The sequence below is a fragment of the Charadrius vociferus genome, unplaced genomic scaffold, assembly GCF_000708025.1.
Source record: "Charadrius vociferus isolate BGI_N301 unplaced genomic scaffold, ASM70802v2 scaffold858, whole genome shotgun sequence".
Lineage (NCBI taxonomy): Eukaryota > Metazoa > Chordata > Aves > Charadriiformes > Charadriidae > Charadrius > Charadrius vociferus.
In genome coordinates this window covers 3,270,645-3,290,182 of record NW_009649724.1, presented here as the reverse complement: position 1 = coordinate 3,290,182, position 19,538 = coordinate 3,270,645, and the positions used below count along the sequence as shown (strand labels likewise).

The window sequence follows — 19,538 nt, the reverse complement described above, 5'->3', positions numbered from 1 at the left end:
CGGCGAGAGCGGCTCCGAGCCGGCCCCAGATGCGAGCCCCTGACACTGATTTCCTCGCCCGGCCATGCTTGAAATGCACTGCTGGTTCTGGTGGTCGCCCGTGCGTTTCCTCCAGCGGGTTTTTTGTTTTTTGGGTTTTTTTTGAGGGGACAGAGCGCGATTTGGAGGGCGGTTTGGAGGAGAAACATCACCCTAGCTTGGGGCGAGGCAGGGGGAAGGGGAAGCAAAGAGTGTGGCAAAAAACCACGAACATAACCAACCTCTGGTGGCCTTGAGCAACCAAGAACGCTGCTGGGACTTGGCGAGTGCTTCCCCCTCCTTTCCCCCCATCCAACCGGCTGGTCCTTCAGCCTCTGCAAAGATAACCCAAGCCTTTTCCAAGCCCCTTGAGGTGGCTCACGCTGTTTCTCAAAGCCTAGGCAGCAGACTGTTGACTTTCTTGCTTTGGGGGACCCTTGTGCAATTCTTACGGGCTCTTCTTGAGGGAGCGCTATAGTACAGAAGCAGCGCAAACAGAAGAGCCTTGAAGCGAGAGACTCTGTGGGTGTGTTTGGGTTGGAGGATTTCGAAAGATGCCTATCGCCTGGGTGGGGTGTTGATCTCTTCTTAAAAGTCTTTTTTTTTTTTTTTTTTTTTGCTGACCTGGGGAGAAAGAAGCTGCAAACTGGCAGGAACTGAAACTTTCTCCCTTAGATTGAAGCTTGTGACAAGTGCGCTGTTTGGAAGGGTCTCAAAAGAAGGGGGAGGGTAGGAGATGGGCAGGAAGAGAAAATGGAAAGAGGGAACGAAAGGGTGAATGTCGGAAAGGAGGAGAGAAAGCAGGAGCGTTGAAAGCACAAAATTTGGGAGGTATGGCAAGAATAAGACACGTCTCCCCCACCACCTCCTCAGATCTGTAGCAAAAGTAACCCAGGCCTCATTCAGGATACGTTTAGTGCACCACAACCTTCTTTGATTTGTGGAGCCCTAAATATTATGCAGTGAAAGTGCAGAAATTTCCCATCTGTACATTTGCTGCGGTGCACACATGGACTTGCTTTTCCACACAGGCCATGAGCCCCCCGCTTCATCCTCTGAAAGGTGCTGAAGTATTCCTATGACCCACGTAGCAGCCCCATGGTGCCTACAGGGAACTCCTCTGCCCAGTCACCCCATGTTGCAAAGTATTATTGCTAACCCCTCTCCCCAAGCCCCCCCCTTGGTTTGGAGATGAGGAACTGTGACGCTTAGCAGTCACGTTGGAGAGGCTGTGGGGAAAGGAGGAACTCGGCCGCATCCAGGTCACTGCCCCGACTCCTGGATCTGCCCGCTGACTGCTCTGCAGCCTGTTCTTACATTGTCCTGCTTCACTTGTAGTTCCAAAATAATTTGGCTGTTCAAGCTAAGAGAGACAGCATCCAGATACACCAGTCTCCTCTTGGGTTTGTTTACTGAGCAATTCCAGGATCATCAGCAAGTTGCTGCAGGTCCCCATGTCCTGTTTGCCTCCTCCTATAATGTACCCCTTTTCTGTATCATGCATTTAGATCAGTGTTCCTTTAGTGCCTTCATGATTATCTGAGATTTCTTGCAAATTTTCCTACCGGGAAGAAAAAGAGCAAGTTCCCAAGGAATATCAGACCCATGCGCTGACAGACTTGCTGCAGTTCACCACTAAAAGGAAGGGGTTAGGCCACCTTGCCTAGCTTTTCTCAGGTGAAGGGCAACGGGAGAGGATGTGGCTTGAGATGCTTACATGTTTTTAATGTGCTGAGGTCTATATATAACCTGTGCTTCAGGGTAGATTTTCTAAATTCTAGGACACAGTAAAGCAAACCTGTACTGTGTCCAGAGGAAAGCAATTCAAAAGCAATTGTATCCTTAGGTCTGCTGTCACGTAGGTTGTACGCATTGATTTCTCAAAGCTGTGCATTTGGGTTGGGAAATAATATGGCAGGAAGGTGCAAGTAAGTGACTAGAGAGCAAGAAAAACACAGAAAAAGGCTCTTTTATTATCTAGAGCAAGAACACGGTGAGGGACCAGATGAAATCTGCATACCGGCGTGGTTAAGAAGCGCTTCCCTCCATAAACTCAGAAATATACCCATCTGTGTAGGAGATAAGTGCTGTATAGTGCAGAATAGATAGAGAAGGCTATGCATTCTAGGTGATTGTCTTCAATTTAAAAAATACAAGTCACTGTTTTTTCAAGCCTACACAAAACTATTCCACAGACTAATTATTTTAATTGAACCAAAGACTTTCAACTGCACACTTGGCAGATGCAGAAGGAGTCTGAGTCCAGTCTACTATAAAAACCTCTTCCTTTACCCTGTGATCCCCAATACTATGCCTGTACTTTCCTCTTAATCTTTTTATGTCATTCAGAAAGCATTTTGACGACAGACTTTCGGATGGCTGGTTTTGCCTCCTTACCTGCAAACCTGCCCAACTGCAGAGTAACGTTGCAGTAAAGGGGTAAATCCACTGTAGGCTTGAGCTGTCCTAAGGGCTCACAATTGCATGCTCCTGAGGAAACAGAGCATGGTCAGAGAGTAGATGTGGTCAGAATGATCCTGAGCTACATTTACATCCTTTGTGGATGTGTGTATTGAAGTTGTTTTTAGAGTTTTTTAACCCAAAACTCAGGGAATGCCATGTGTATTAACATATATTATGAGATCAGCTCAGAACTGTAAGTCATCTTTCCCCATCACACACTGACTTACGTCATGTGTGATATTTCTGAGCCAATGCAGCAGCTCTAGAATGCATCTTTATTTCTTCATAAATAATTATTTATCTGGAGGGGAATTAGATCACTTACTGACGTGGTAGCATGCAATTTTTACTGCATTCTTCAAATAATCTGTTTAATACCTGACACAGGAGGTGGACTGGCGGGCTTGAAAAGTAACCTTTAGACCAGTGCTCTAAGATCTTTCATGGAGAAAGAAGTGCAGCAAATATTTATCTTTATTAGTTAATTTCCATATTTAGTTCATATTCTGTGAACAGCACTTGCAGAAGATGGGTTGGAGCCAGTGAAACTCGCGACGCCTTATGTTTGTGCTAATTTTAAATAGTCAATAACATTTTTATTGTATGCCTTCAGATACTTCAAATCATATCTTCTTTGGGTTAACATCCCACTTTGACATAATTGACATTGTGTTTGGCGGGGGTTGGTTTATATTGCCTCAAACTGAATCAAAAAAGGGTACATCTAATCTCAGCAAAATGCCCATGCGTGGACTTCCTCACACTAACAAATGGTGTGGTTTCAAACTGATTTAATTGTTTCAGTTCCACTTTACATGTGGACAATAATTCAAGTAAATACACTTGCCAAAGCCTGACTGTTATTAAAAAAAACGTATTTTGTGTAACTGCTGCCTTCATTCTGTGAAAACATGTTTATCCTTATGTTCTGGACATAAGAGACCATCTGAAGGACATTCAATGAAAATTCTGCATTACTCAAGTAGATGACAACCATACTTGTCTCCTTCCAGGAGAAGACAACTTGTATGTTGGTGTTGCTATAGCAAAGGGTGGGGTAGGGTTTCTATTGCAATCACTGTTTCTTGTCGTTTGTGAACTGTAGGCGTTCGCCTCTTGTCCTGAAACTTGGCCATCAAGATCTCAAACTAAGAACATGTTTCTTTTTTGAGCAAATTAAAATGTCTGTTTTGCCATTTTTAAATTGCCCTGGCTTTGGCCTTTTAGAGATGGCCTTTCCTGGCAAGCAGGCATTGACTCCTAGGGCAAGACTCCTAATCTCCAGACTGGGAAAAAAACATAGTCACAAAGATGTTTGCTTACTGGAGACTTTCTACGTTGCTGTCCCTCAAAAGCAATTTTTAACAAAACTATCTGAAATTTCTAAGGCATAAATGGTGATGTTCCCTGATATCCTAGTCCCTAGTCAGGTGACATTTGTATTGCATAATGGTTTTCTAATATACAACAGCAAAAACCTGTCAGAGATGTTTTGTAATGGGGATATTTTTACAATGCTACTTTGTTTTCCGTCCAAGATCTGTATGCAAATGCGTGCCTTTTGCCATAGTATGAACCTGCAGTCACGCTGTAATACTGGGTGCCATCGGCTCAAGGTGTTCAGAACTAACTCCTGTTTGCTACGCAAGTAAAACACTGGGGAAGTTATTTCGGAGTTGGTAAACTGAGTAGCTCAGCTGCTCTGTAGTAGGATTGTTCCTGCTATGGGAGGGAAGATTAGTCTGAAGCAAACCTAATACACAACAAAACAGCGCCAACTGCTAAGGTTTTAGGCACTTGGGATTTCACTCAGAGGCTTTAAAGAGGTGCTGAGAGCCTTGTATAGTTTCTCTCTACCACTGTGGATTTTACCCTAACAGGATGTGGTCACTTTAAGTAGTAGCATGCACGTCTTGAGGATTTCATGCTTTTATTTTAGTTATTTATTTTAATTTTGTGATACTCCTGCTGTGAGATGGGTATAGGGGAAGGCCCAGCTTCTATCACTCCTTGCAGTATTTCTTCTAAGGAGAGTTTTGCTGGAGTCTTGGTGCGTAAGAGTAGTCGTTGGATTATTATGAGAAAGGGACAGAAATCAAGAGAAGGAAAGGGTAAGGTTGCATCTCGAAGTGAGGTCTTAGATGACAAGCTGATAAGCTGAGATGTGCTGGGGGAAGGGCATTTGTAGCAATTTTTGCAGGAAGCAGAGTTTATTTTCTTCAGGTCTCTCCTTCGTGGTCTTACAGGTGGCTTTCCTCTTGATTTCAGTTCACATCTTTTCAGGATCAGGCCAAGAACATATAACCAGAGCATCTTCAATTCTTCTGTAAAACATCAGCGTGTGAAATTCTTTTACAGCACCCCATAAGTTGCCTTTGAAAAATGAAAGTTTCTCATTCTGCTTGAATTTACTTGACCACTTAAAGAAAGACCTTATGTCCCATCTCAGTGCAAACATGCACAAGCAGGAAAATTAAAGGAGCCAAGGGAGCCTTAACTTCAGATTTTCAGATATTTGTGGGTTTGCTAAACACCTAACGCTGCAGAAGCATGGTGTTAGTACTAGAGAGTGCATGAATGTGTGCATGGCTCGCCTAGAAAAAATTGGTCTAGTACATTAAGCTTAGCTCTACAACTTGGTTTGAAGCCAACTTTCCCCCAAAATGTAAAATTCTCCTTAGATCTTTTGTTCTGAATTGAACAACAGATCTATTTCCAGTGTCTGTGCCTCCCATGTGCTCTCATGCACATGTGAACGTGAGCGCACAATGCATATGTAGCACTGGCATGTAAAAAGAGCTGCCTGCAGTGCACTCCTCAGTTCTACAAAGCCCTGTCACACTTCCATGGGTGATGCCTAAAAACACTTTCTGAGTGAACAAATGTTTTCTTACACGGCTGTGAGTGCATATTTATAGCTGTTTTTGAAAATACAGACTAAAATATCACCACACAAGTGTGGTTTTCTGCCTCCTTCTGGAAATAATTTGCCTGATGGCAAACCCAAGTCTTTGCTAACCTGTGTGCTGTGTCATCACAGAGCCCTGGGCAGTCAGGGTGCCCACCAAGTAACATCACCAACCTAAACTGTGCTGCTATAAACAGCCACGTATGGTACAGGACAATGTATCATCTACTCTACTGAGTTCCAAATATCAAAGGCTTCAAAATGTTAATGTATCTACTGCTTATTTTCTTTCTTCCTCTCATTACCCAGGCCACATAATTACTGATGCGTATCTACACAGCTAGTAACACTGATCTAGAAACCTGTCTCTTGTAGTAAAGCCACAAACGTTACCTCCCTCCTCCCCCACCCCCGCTACCAAAAGCTTTTCCTTTAGCTGTAAGACAGAGAGCCAAACAAAAGGGAGGTATGTTACTGCTGAAGACATTTAAGTATGTCCTGATAAACCTTCTGTTTCTCCAGCGACAAATAGCACCAAAGGCAAAACTTTGAAATAATGACCTGACAGGGACCATCAGTATTTGATACTGGAGACACTTTGATGCATCTAATTCTGTTTTGCTTCCATGTTTTGAAGCCAGAGCCCTAAAAATAGGTATGTAAGTGCATATTTATCTAACTCAGCAAGCAGCTTGATTTGTAAAGGTACTGGCAGCCTGTAACTCTCATAAGCTCTTGAAGGTAACTGTTCCCTCTGAAAACCAGGCTGCTTTCTAGGTGCTTAACAAATTATTTTGATTCTGTATGTAAACATGTTGAGTAAGATTTGCAAAACTGGCGAAGGGGCATTGAGTATACAACTCTGACTGGAAATAGATGGGAGAAGAAAGGCTAAATCCCCCAGGTGTCTTGCAAAATCTCGGCCTTTGCTTCTCTTCAGCAGTGGTATGATGCTGAAAAGAAAATGACCCTGGATCTTCATGTCTATCAAGCATTCTTTCTTTTCCTGATTTTTTCTAAAATACAGTCAGAAACACAGCTCAGCAGAGGCTCCTGCAGCAAATGCCATGGATATAGCTAAGCTTACTGGTTTATTTGCATATACCTGGTTCCTGTTCTTCCAGCATAGACCAGAGCTAAACTGATCACAGGGCTGTAAAGGAGCAAGAAACAATTAATATATATATAACCCCTCACCCCCACCCCAGCCTGACAAAGCTGCACACCCAGGAATCGAACGTTAGCATACTGGCCCACGCTTGTCAATCATGCAGAGGGAGTGAAAATAACATAACGGGCAGGAGAGCCTTTAATTAGTCATTTGCTGTTTTCTCACTCAGCAAAAAAACTACCCTTCTTAACTAATTCTGGTTTTGATCTGAGGGGAAGAGATAAATCAGCAAGAATACAGTTTTTTAAGTTGGTTGATGAGTGAAAAAAAGAAACTGGAGTAAGGTATGGTGGGGTCAGTGGAAGGTGTGGTGAATTCGGGAAACCGTTTTTTGTACGATGAGAAAATTCTTATTTGAACGTTTTTTACAGCAACTTTCTTTTAAAAAAGAAGATAAGGAAAAGATTAGGAGAGGTTAAATTACCATTTTTACAGCTAAAAGCAGAATTTGGCTCTCTGGTTTCTTCTGAATAGCTCTTCTTGTTGTTCCAAGCTTGATTGACTTATAACTGCATCTGAACCAACCTCACATCAGTTCCTTTTTATCAGCCAAAGTGAGACTTCCTGTGCTCCACAGTCTGGTTTCCTGATGTGTTTCCTTTTTCCTTTTAACAGAACAAAGGAAACTGTAACTCCTCCGCTGCTCCTGTTCCAAATCTCCTTGGGACTTCATATAATGTTAGCATCGAACGTTTGCCTTTTATTTTTTCTCTTCCCAGTCTCTGAGTCAGGCTGCCTAGAGTGATAGTGCCCTCTTCATATCTACTTGAGTTCTGCATTGCCAACTGCAGAGGGGCAAGAACGGTGTTGCTGTTAAAATGAAACCACTTCCAGAGCAGTGGGCAGCCACCATGCTCTAGTCTACCGAAGTAAAGCAGAAAAGAAAAATCTCAGCCAAAGACTCTGTATGTTACTAGAGATACAGGATTTTTAATGTTCTGCTAAAGCAAATAATCAGGTGTTGAGATCTCATTGATTTGCACAGGCTTGCATGTGTGAACTTATTTGGCATTTGAACTTGGGGCTGGAACTTTGTGTCCAGAAATATGTAGGCGCCTGGCAGAAATGCTCCCCAAAATGGTTACACATATACACTACGGATGGCATTGCCCTGGCACATACTAGAACTGGCAGCCCTATACATTTTAACAAGAATGATTCTCTTAAACCACCACACTGAATGGCAGTTGCTCTCTTCCTACAACTATTTTTCCCGTAGCTGTTATGGGGCTGCAGTTCTATTTCAGTCCTGCCAATCACGTTAGGAATATGCTAATATGTGAGAGATAAAAAATCCAAATTATGCCATGCAGTAAGGAGCCTGTCCCTTGGGGAAGCACCACTTTTCCTCAGCTCCTGCCCCTGACCCAGCTGACAAGCGTACTGTTTTGCTGAGATGCACTATCCCTTCATAATCTCTGCTTGTCAGAGCTGATGCTTTTTCTTTATAAGAATCACAACTTCTTGTTCGCTTGAATGACAAGAATCACTTGTCGTCTTGTTCAGATAGAGGAACGTGATCTCGGATCAGGCCTGAGTAGATGCCTATAAAAGTGCTTCTGAACACAGCTAAAAGCAACTACAGAAGTATGGAATTATATGTTAGTAGAGAGTTATGTGCAAACATGGGCCTGATTCTGAGAAATATACACTGGATAACTGCAAATTCCCACTGAAGTAGTGCAATGCATTCATGCTTAGGGTTTACCTGTTTATCCAAACCACCAGAGCTCAGCCAGCTTAGAAAGGAGAGGGGAAACTGCAAGTTACCAGAATAGGTAGCTTTTATCCAAGTTTCATTTATCCAAACTGTCGGCATTCAGGAATGGCAGTATATGGAATAGGATAAAAGATTCTGGGCTTGGCCTGTTTTCTATATATGCCTTTATGTATGTATGTGATGTGTAAACTTGAAAGGGTGGCCAGTGGTTAAAACACACTGAAGCAGCAGAGGGTTACTGCACCACATCAGCTAACAAGAAGGCAGAGTTTCCAGGGACCCCTGCTCACTCAAGCCTAAGGGAGGAGCAGGAGCTATGATACTTTAACCAAGGAAAAGAATTAACATCATTGCCCTCCTACAGAATTGCCTTTCTGCAGGTTTCAGTGTAATGATTTGAAGTTTTCTCATGTAATAACAAAATTCTATACCTTTACATTGAAAAATGTCATTTTTTATCAAATAACTTTGGATTACCTAGGGAAAAGTATCACAAAATTATATCCCTTCTGTAAAATCCAGGGGAAAATCAAGGAAGTTTCGCCTTTTTTGCTGTGTTCTGTTTATGGAACAATTTCTATACAGTATAATTCAATTTCCATAAAAACTCCATTGATTTAATCCCTATTAAATTCTGAGGATTTGTCCATGAGGGTCGTGTTGCAGATCAGCTTTTAGGACTGAATCATGATTAGAACCAGAAGTCGTGACTCGTATGATTAATTCCTTATATTATGGTAGTTGTCCCTAGAGGCTCCCACCAAGACGAAGCGTGGCACGTAGGTGGAATAAGAGCCCATAATCTAAGCAGGCCAAGTAAAAAAAAACTTAGAGATGAAATGCAGGAAGCAAGTGGTCACTCAGGGAGTCACCATCAGAGATGCAAAGAGTCCTGGTGGCTGTTCACAAGTCCCTGGCATTAGAATTGCCCAGGGATTTGTAGCAGAGGGTGGACCTTAAACACACTTCCTTGAGTTTTACCACTGGTAGACAGAAAAATCACTAGATACATGTACAAGCTCAAAAGCCGGATAGATCGCCACTTATAAATGGATCCCAAAAGACTGAAAGTTATTTTGAGTAGGTATCACAGTTGCTGTGGATGTCTGTGAGGCATAGTGAGAATCTAGACCACAGTCTGTGTAACTCGTGGTCCTTCAGAGACGGTTTGCTGCAGCAAGAATAATTTTTCTGATGGTGATACTCCTAACCTGAACTTGCTCGCAAAATTTATGTGACATGCGTGGTAACGTCCTTCCTTAATTAGATCTAATATGCACATGTATATCCTTCCACAGCACAAATGTTTATATTTTGGTGATATTTCTAAGAGCCATAAACTAATACATCTGACTTCATTAGAACCAACCAGGCTTTAAAATAGGCATGCACTGAAGTGATTTGTTAGGCAAGAACTCTCAGCATCATCCTACAAATATTACCAAAATTGTCTGTAATAGTTCCACTGTGACAAGAGAAAGAACGATCTTATGTTAAGCGAGGAACTGACACAGAGAAAACCAGTGTGTCTTATCAGGATCTGGGGTGTTTTTAATTGCACATATTTCTTCGGAATCCCATTTTCTACCAGACAAGCGTGCGTGCAACGTTTTATCCGAGTGATCGTGAATTCCCTTGGGACACTAAGATTGTACTTGAAATCTGAGACGTCTCTAGTAAGCTGAAGGGAAACTGCTACCATTGCAATGGCATGTGGCCCAAACTCCAGCTCCTCGCCGCCCTGCCGCAGATTGAGCGTCTGTGCAGAATCTCACAGTACGTTGTTTTTGCGCTGCAATCTGCCTTCTGTGTTGCATAAAGTGGAAGAAGGAGCACGGACAGGTCCAGGCTGAAAAGTATTACGTCTTACCCATGCAGAAATTTTACAGAGGAATATCTGGAACAGGGCTTTGCCACGGTACCTTCTAGTCCTTTTCTTCTGAAAAGCAGCTCTGTCCTCCCGTTGACAATGACACTGTGTCCTGTGAATTTTGAGTAGTGTTATAGTGTAAAAACCTTACCCGGTATGCATCACCACATAACACTTTTTTTGGTAGGAAAAGGGTATATCCACTTTTAACTCTGAGCCCCAACAAACTCCTGCCTGGGGGACACGGTTTCTTCATGTCAGTATTAAAGATGACACTGGTCTCTGTCTGTTTTGCTGGTTTCTGCAGGGCACCTGAAATCCAGCTTTACAGTTATAGGAACCCCTTGCCTTCCCAGCACTTCCAGAGCAGTGGGCAAAGGTTTTAACAAGTGGATAGAGTTCGTCCCCTTCAGAGAGAGAAAGCAATGCACTGAAGTTCAAGCTTGCTTACAACGAATCCTCTGGATTTGCACTGCTGTATTTGAGAGCAGAGGTTTTCTCATTCTCACAGAATATGAGGTGGTCATTAATGGATGGAATAAGCTTGCAGTTAGTTCCCTGCTCTTCATGTTTGGTATTCTCATATGTCATCTCTACTTCAGGAAGGATGTAATTATGGTTGATAGTTAGTGTTATGAATTATTTGTGCTGCAGTAGTGCCTAGAGACCAGAGTGGTCTCTGTTGTGCTAAGCACTGTATGTAACAAGAGATTCTTCTTCTAAATTCTTTAGGAGTGAAGAAAAGTTAAGGCACTTAATTTGAACTCCAGATTGGAGGCAATTCTTGAGCTCCGAGCTCTGCTGTCAGATGTGACCGTGCTCCGTCATTCCTTTCCCAAATGCATCAAGGTTTCTGTAAAGGATGGACGGGGTTTTTTTTCTACCACCACGGCTCCTCACTGAAAAGGAATTCTGTAACTTTGTCATTCTGAGGGTTGAATACTTTCTTCTGATTTGGACTGACATTTGCTTATGACTGATTCATATCTCTCTCATGCCAGCACTACTAGCTTAAACAGCAGTTTCCCTTCCCTGACATTATGCCCCCAGTGTATTTACAGACCACTGCCATACCTCTCTCTGTCTTTGTTTTGCTGGGATCTTCAAATCTCTTTCATAACCCTCCCTTCTCCCATTATTCCTTAGCCCTCAGCTGCACCTGTTCCCCTTTGAATTTGTCTTTTCTCAGCATGAGTCACTGGAGCGGCACACACTGTTCCCAGTCCTTGGCATTAACACACACTGGAAGAACCCTCCCTGATGCAATTCTGGGATTGTGGTGCCTTTTTTTTTTTTTTTAACTTCTAGTGAGTCAGAAAAATCTGTGAGCAGTTAATTCACTCCGGTCTTTGTCCTCAGCAGTGCCCAACCTGGTTCAGTTAGTTGTTCTGCCACAGGTTTCCTGTATGAGTTCAGGCATTTCACTTCACCTCTCTGTATCTCAGTTTCTCATCTGTAGAAGTCAGCAAATGCTTCCTTTCCTCTCTGCGTTGTCTGGATGATGCTCTTACAAGGTGGGTCTGACTTCAGTCCTATTCATGAGCAGCAGCTACAGTGATCTCAGTGCAGGCACGTCCTGCAATGCAATGTAATGAACAGAAAGACACCCAGTGGTTCTTGCTGTTTTATGTTCTTTATTAACATTCATCAACCTACCGTGTTCCTGAGATACAGGGATAGCTAGCAAGCTTTTGGGTCACGCACTTATTTGTAAGGTGGGTTTGTAGCATTGCAGCTATGATGGGCAGGCAGGTTTTCCCTTAGATCAAAGACCATTACGAGCTGTCCAGAAGGAGTAAGAAGGGTGTGAAGTCCAATAGGTTTTCCAGATTTTTGCAGCAAGTGCCCTGGACTGCCTGGTGAAGGAGTCCAGCAGAGTACGTGCATGCGCCTGTGAAGCTGCTCCATTGATTCATACACAGAGCACACGCACACAGCTAAAATTTCAACTAGGCCTAAATACCAGATGGTTTCTTACATAAGCCAAACTTTTATGTGTTTTAAAAAATAGCAGCCAGTACCCGGTCAGGATCCCACTCTGATTGTCTATTTCTTCCATTGATTTCTTACCCTTTCTTTCATACTTTTGCAGCTCTAGGCTTGGTCGTTTCAAAACTAGCAGCTGCAGACTTACAAAAATAAAAAAGAATTAATTAATTAACATAACCCTAAACCACAGAAACCGTATCTCGTGAGCAGCACTTTTCTCACCGTGCACTGTTCTGTGCCAGTCTGAAGGAGGTTAGCTGACATGCCGTGGAAACATGTTTGGAAATGTGTGATGTGGAAGATGTGTGTACACCAGCAGAGAGGTGAAACGTGTACGTAACTGAAGTCTGTCTAGCAAAGGAGCAGAAACAGAGTGGGCTGTGAAAAAAAAATCCCTCCGACTCCCAACAGACCATTCTCCCAAATGCTGCCCAGGTCTTTTTTTGCCCAGGTCTTGCCCAGGTCATGACATGAGTGACATCAGGTATTTTCAGATCCTGAGAGCTCAGCTCTGCAGGGGCAGCCCTCCCTTGTTGAGATGGACCTCCACGGTAGGAAGGTGCGTGCTCTTTTCACAGCCTCGTCTACCGCAGAAGAACCACCCTCTGGTTCTCTCGCATTTACATCACTACCTCCAGATGCATCTTTCCAAACCCTCCTCTACATTGCGTATGTATGCATTCACAAATACACAAGCGCTCGTCGACACTCTCCTCTACTTCTGTGAACTTAAGTCTTTAATAGCAAGTACAAGGGTGTGTATGTGATATTTTTAACAGAAATTAGCAGACCTGCGATAGTTTTCATTCAGGTAGCAAGTCAAAAAGCTGTAAGGAATTTCACTGTGTGGAATGGGCTGTACCTGAGTGTTAGGTGTATCTGCAAATGAGCTTTGTCGATGAAGCAGTATTTGATACAGATGGTGTCAGCACATGCAGTGTTTGTTGATACAAGGCTCAATGAATGTGCAATATACTAAGTAAACAAAGTGCTTTTGAGTATCATCAGCTACGGTAGATAAAAGGACCATGGTTCTCTTACTCGGTATAAATTGCAGGTTTAACTGGTGGAGTTAAGCAAACAGTTGAAAAATGGATCTGTCTCAGGCAATGGTAATTTTATATATGTATGCACATATGCATCTTTTACCTTTGCTGTTCCGTTGACTCCATCAGAACTGTCCTGGATTGAAATTAGGGTCAGTGGGGTGAGCAGGTCTAAATGATTATCACTGTTGTTTTCTGTAGCAGCGTACGCGTAAATGCTTCAAAAGTAATTTTGCAGTCCTTGGCTCTAGTGTTTCATCTGAATGTTACTGAACCCAGTTCTGCAGTGGTATGGATTCATGCAGCTACATACCTGCTTACTGTGCAGGATATTTCATGTGGAGCTGATAAAGGGTTGAAGCGGGGCAGGATGGTCAGCTCCCACATCGTGAGGGAACCCTACGAAGGAGCCCTGAAAGATAGTTTTGCTGCAAGAGTAACAGATATGTTAGAAGAAAAAAACCCACAATGTTTTGTGCTTAAAACATGAGATTATGATTCAGGACGCTTGACTTCCACTCTTGGCTCTGCCAGTGACTTTCTGTACAACCACAGGAAGCCACTGAACTGCCAGGCAGGACTGATCATTCCCTGTTTTTCTATCTTGCCTACCCAGACCTCGAGCGCTTTGGAATCGGAGCCCTCCTCCAGAGTGTATTTGCCCAGTGCTAGCACAAGGGCAACTTGGGGTGTACTCATTCTGAGCCAGGCGGTAGAGTATTTCACCAGGAATTGTGTCTAAGACACGTATGCACTCTTTGTTATGACTAACTTAATGGGTTATGTAGATAAGGATACTTCTAGAAGAGGAACATGTTCAGAAACCTGAAATTATCTGTAACAAAGTTTTCTTAGCATATAAGATCATAATCAGTCATCTATTATTTAGTAAAAAGATAAAGAGGAAAGATCTCTCATCTGGTATCTACTCCGCTCAGCAGAAAACAATCATGCTCACATGTCCCTGCTTTTAAAAAAGCTAGACTTGTTGAAGAATGATGTTCAGTAATTAGAGCAGAAGCCTGCAAGTGGAATCTCCCTGGCTTTACTTCTCTTTCTTGCCCAGAGACCCTGAGCAAGTCATTAAAGGTTTCTGTGCCTTGATTTTCCTAATTGTAAAATAATAATGGGTAATGCTCTGCTGAGGTAAGGCTGAAAACTGACAAATCTTCACAAAGAGCTTTGTAAGCCCTGGATAAGATTTCCGTAGGTGCCTAATAAGTCGATAGAAAATCCTCTCTGAAATAAAGTTCAAAGCAGCTGGATGCAAGAGTTGGGGTTTTTACAACTAGGAAAGGAAAGACACTATTTATAGGACATAAAATGTTCTAGTCACTTATGAAATGCAGAAAAAAACCACAGTCTCTGCTCTGCAGCCTGTATAACTCAAAACTTAACAGAAATCTCTAGCGACAAACGTTGCATTGCGCTTGTACAGTCGCAGCCCCTCGGCATGAGCAGGAAGAGTGGCAGCCGCACCCCACCACTGCGTTTCTAGAAGCTGATGGGAGAACAGTGGCTATCGCCTGCTCAGTGCTACACACCCTCATGGACACTTTTTTCTTTCCAGCCCTGATAATCAAAGGTCACATTAGCTGTGGGTTGCTTTTCCTGAGCAGAAAGGTATATGACGTGCATGTAAAGCACAAAAAATCCTTGCTCTGATGATCTGATTAAAAGAATCTGATGAGCAGCAGTAGAGCAGAGGCGTACCAAGGGGGCTCTCACCCACTCGCTTGGCCCTTGCCGCTTGCTAACCAACTTGCTCTCTCAGCGCTGTTATTGTTTGATTTCGGCCTGCTGAGACAGGTGCAAATCTGCTTCCAGATCACACTTGGATACATGGCAGGCAAATTTTCATTAGAGGCTGCAATAACAAGACGCACCTCTTGTCTCTCAATGCTCTATAGAACCGGGAACCTCTTCTGCACGCAAGCGCCTGCCTTGGTAAGGACAAGTGCTTTCCAGCTAGCGGGGGGCACGCTGGGAGGTTTGCACCATTTTGTCTTGTTAGACAGTCATTTAGCAAGTGCCATTTGTTGCAAGCTGATTCTTAAAAAACAAAGGGGAGAAAAAATGCAGTTAAAATGAGTTTTGCCTTTTGAGCAAGCTCAGAGCCTTCCCCCGCTTCATGGAGTGCGGTTGGGTGCGGGGGCGTTGCAGAGTGGAAACCCTGGTCGCAGATGCGAACATTTCACTTAGAGAGGCTGGTTCTTTACTCATCCTAATAAAAGAGACACACGAGGTAAATAAGAAGATGCACAAGGTAAGCCAGACAGGCAACCTGAGGCAAAGAAGGTGTGGTCCTCTGGTATGGTCATTCACCTGCTCTTCTGGGCATAAGCGTTAGCCTGTTTTAGATGAGTGCTCCTTGTCTTATTTGGTCAAGTGCTCGCAGGACCTTTGTGCAGGAGCTGAGAAATGTGCCATGAAGTCTGGGTTTTCTCTCTCTAGTCATACCTTAGCGGAGCGAGGCAGGCTGTAATGAATTTCTAGAAATATTAGGAAGTTCAGATACATTCCTTGCACACAAATAGCTGGAACTTCAGCTGTTGTAAACCTATTCTAGTGAAGGTAATGAAGAAAGCCTGGGGTTTGCCTCCTGTATTTTTACTTGGACAATTATATTGCAGATTAGATGGGCAATGGAGATCTGAGGTAAATTAAACGTGGGGAAAGAGGCATGTGACTTGAGTAACACAAAGAAACAAGTGAAATGCCCCTGCAGAAAGTGAGAGGGAAGCTTCTGCACCCACCCAAAGGCTGAGGGCAGCCCTGGTATTAGGCTGAAATGCATTTCCTCTTTGCCAGAAAAACCTAAGAAATCTGAGCAGCAATTCAGCTGAGGAGAGTTATCAGGCAGGTGAAAACAGCAAACAAGGCCAGTGCAGTTGTGAGCTGCCTCTGCATTAATACTCATGTCACCAAGCTGGGCTCATAATAAACACTCTGTAAGATACAAGTGCACGTGTCAGAAGGCATTTAGTTCTGGATACCACATGGCCAAAGGGGCTTTGAAAAATAAGAGCGTACAAAAGAGAAGCAAGAAACAGGACAGTGTGGGGCTAATGGACTTCTGCAGAAGGATTGAAAGAGAAATGCTGGATGACATGGCAATGCTGTTGCCAGCTCTTGTGGTATTTGGTATTCATCTGGAAAGCCTGAATTGCATTCTAATTACATAAGTATATAAGCATTTATTTAATAAAAGTGAGTTTCTTAGGATTGCAGGAAAGAGCTAGAAATTATGTACTGAAAGATTAAACCCCCAGTTATAAATACAATTAGACTTTTAATGAAGATTATGGCACTCCCAGCTGCTCTGAACCAGAAAAGCATGAACCATGATGCAGAGACACTTGTGCTGGGTCTGTTACAAAGCAGGAAAGCTGCACAGAGACTGTGCTGCTTGCAGAGTTAAGGTGGTAAGTTGGGATGGCATGACTGTGAAGCATGTGGCTGTAAACCAAAGCCTTCATTGCTTGCTGTATACATCCTCCTAACGATCATCATCATCATCTTTAAAAGAAGAAACAGTGTTGTGTTTTGTTTTGTTTTTAAAAGATGGCTTTAGAGGTCTAATTTTAGCCTGTGAGTGATAAATTGGCAAGGAAAGGGACAGGTAGAATCTGTAGATGCCAACAGGTCTAAAAGCAAAGGATGCGCAACGATGACTTCAAAGGCTACAAGAAGATCCAAGTAGGTTTGTACCTTAGAGCAGGGCTCTCCAAATCAGAAACACTTGGGTGCTGGCTTGTGCTCTAGCAGTTTACTTGATGGGAAAAGAAACCTTAATATGGTGCACTATGCAAACTTGTCCTGTGGGCAGCCCTGCCTAAAGGTTAAGACACAAGCCAGTGAGGGGAGGGTATGGACATAATTTGACAGGTAGGTGATGCAGAGGAAGTGGTGTGTGAGCTCGTCATTTTAAAATTAAACCTGGCAAAACCCCAGGAAAGGCCTTTTTGGGAGTTGCAGTCAGATAAGTTGTTTTGCAACCACCCCCCTCCCGACCCATTCCATGTCTATTATTCCTTCGCTCACACAAATTATAAAAGGAGGTTGAATAATGTTTATTAATTCAGAATGACAATAGGACACCTGGACTAGCACCTGTCAGAATATGATGCAAATTAGCCCAGGAAATCTGGTCTTGATCAGTGCAGCCATAATGAAGCGCTAATAGAACTGATAATGATTTGAACAGCATTCATAGGAACAAGCTTTGCTAGGATATTGGCTCAATTGCATTAATTAATGCGGTACATACAGAAATGCAGCGTTGCTCCCATTCACAGGAACTTCCTGATGCTTTTCTGTTGCTGTTTGTTGTTTAAACAGACAAAACCGAGACTTATTATATTTGCAAACAATGGCATCATGGAGATGCTCCGATTTACTGCAGAGATAGAGGGGGATGATGGTTGAAAGCTTAAATTAAAGCAGGATTTCCTTCTGTTTTCTCAAAGGAAAGGTTAACATTTGCTAATAACTGTCACAGGCTGTAAATGGCCTAAGTGTCATATGATGGATTTTTCTGATTGCTTTTAATCGAGGTTTTTAGAGATCATGGGGTGTAAACAAAGAAATGAGCCGAACGTTCATGAGCCGTTCATGAGTTGAACAAACCTCAGGAGATGTGACTAAGATAAGAAAAAACTGTTCTGACAATGAAGTAATAACAGGTTCTTTGCTTCCTGAGTTAAACTCTTTTTTATCATTATTATTTTAATGTTCCTTATCCTGTATCTCTCACTGAGATAAACTTCTCTGCATAGATGGATATATGCTTGCATAGGTTTTGTGAGTGGGTGGAGGCTTTTTTACCCTACAGAGATATTGAGTTGTTGTAGTATCTATTTCATCTCCCCCCCTTTTTTTTTTCCTCTGTCAAACTTCAGGCCAAATTTAGATGATAGGAATGAATTAGAAAAAGGTCTCTTCACAATGTTCAAATCAGCAGAAAGATGGCAAGGCTGAGAGTTGGAACACATAGATGATCTTTCCATGAAAATTATTTCTTTTTGCTGAATGCCTTGTCAGGAGAAAGGTATAAATGGGAAGGTATTTCATCACCCTACCTGAAAATAAAGGACATGGAAATGATTCTCCAAACAAAGAGAATCCCAGGAGTGGGCTAATCTGTCCTGAAGAGCGAGCCCGGGGTTCTGATAAAAAGGTTTTTGGTGTCATCAATTTATTTGTTAATAGGACCCAAAAATGCACAGTAGAATTTTTGTTTTGGTGTAGGATGGACTGCATTTTTCAGAAATTCAGGACCTCTGGCGTGTGTGGGTTTTGGTGTGGTGTTTTTTTTTTTTTTTCTTGCTTGTGACATCTCATTGTGGATTTTTAAATCTGGTGAAACAAATAGGTCTAGGCCAAACATACTGGTTACCAGGGTTCCTGTTTGCACTGTGGGGGGGTGGCCCATCATGTCAGCTGCAGAGAAGTCCTAGTATATGGCAAACCTTTAAAAAGCAAAGAAAGGCAGAGAAGGGACTATGCAAGTTTAGCAGAGAGCATATTGGGTGAAGTGCATGCAAATCTCCAGCTGACACAAGCTGTATCCTCTCCCACGAAAAACTTCATAATAATCTGTGCAGAACATCACTTCAGGATAAACACAATAATGCTATAAATACCCGAGGCCATTTCCTGTTGTTCTTACTGCAGCTTGCACAGGGTTTGCGTCTGGGTGAGGGTGTGACTATAATCCACATAGTAACACATACATTAACCTTCTTCCCTTCTTCTCTCGCTAATTGTGTTATGGGCTTGAGTAATAATGTGTTTTTCTTTCTAAACAAATGCATTGCTTGTCAGTTAACTTGTGGTTTGTTCCACTGAGCATAACATTCATCATTAATAAATGGAGCAATATGATTTTCTTTATTTAAAGAATTTAGAGCAGCAAAATGGTAAACTCTTGTGCTAGTGAACAGATGAGCTGACCTGAATATAATGAGTCACTGTCATATACGGTTCTCATCCCAGGTTATTCCAATTTATGCACATTCTTAATTTTGACTGTCATACTTAAAGGAAGTTAAATACACCTTAAAACATGAATTGAGATGAGCAAAAAGGCAAACATTTTCCTGAATGTTTTATGCTTGATATTTACTGAGTTGTGTATTTTGTTTAAGTGGGTTTGTTATTTTAGTGGAAACAGAAGCAAAAGTTACACTGACATCTGCTTGTTAATTACATAAATACAATGAGAAGAAAGCAAAAAAATTGCAGAGGCAGGCCTCTGACTTCTAATGTATGAATTAGGTCTTTAGAGGACTAGACTGTAACTATACAATTTTTTTAACTCAGCAATTTCATTCAAACTGATATATTTTTTA

The 19,538-nt window shown here is 42.4% G+C and overlaps 1 protein-coding gene across 2 annotated transcripts in view; it reads left to right on the top strand.

The window, feature by feature from the left end:
* FLI1 (Fli-1 proto-oncogene, ETS transcription factor) overlaps positions 1 to 19,538 on the top strand; it is a 77,333-nt gene that overhangs the window by 2,144 nt on the left and 55,651 nt on the right. The gene's annotated exons all lie outside the window — the stretch shown is intronic.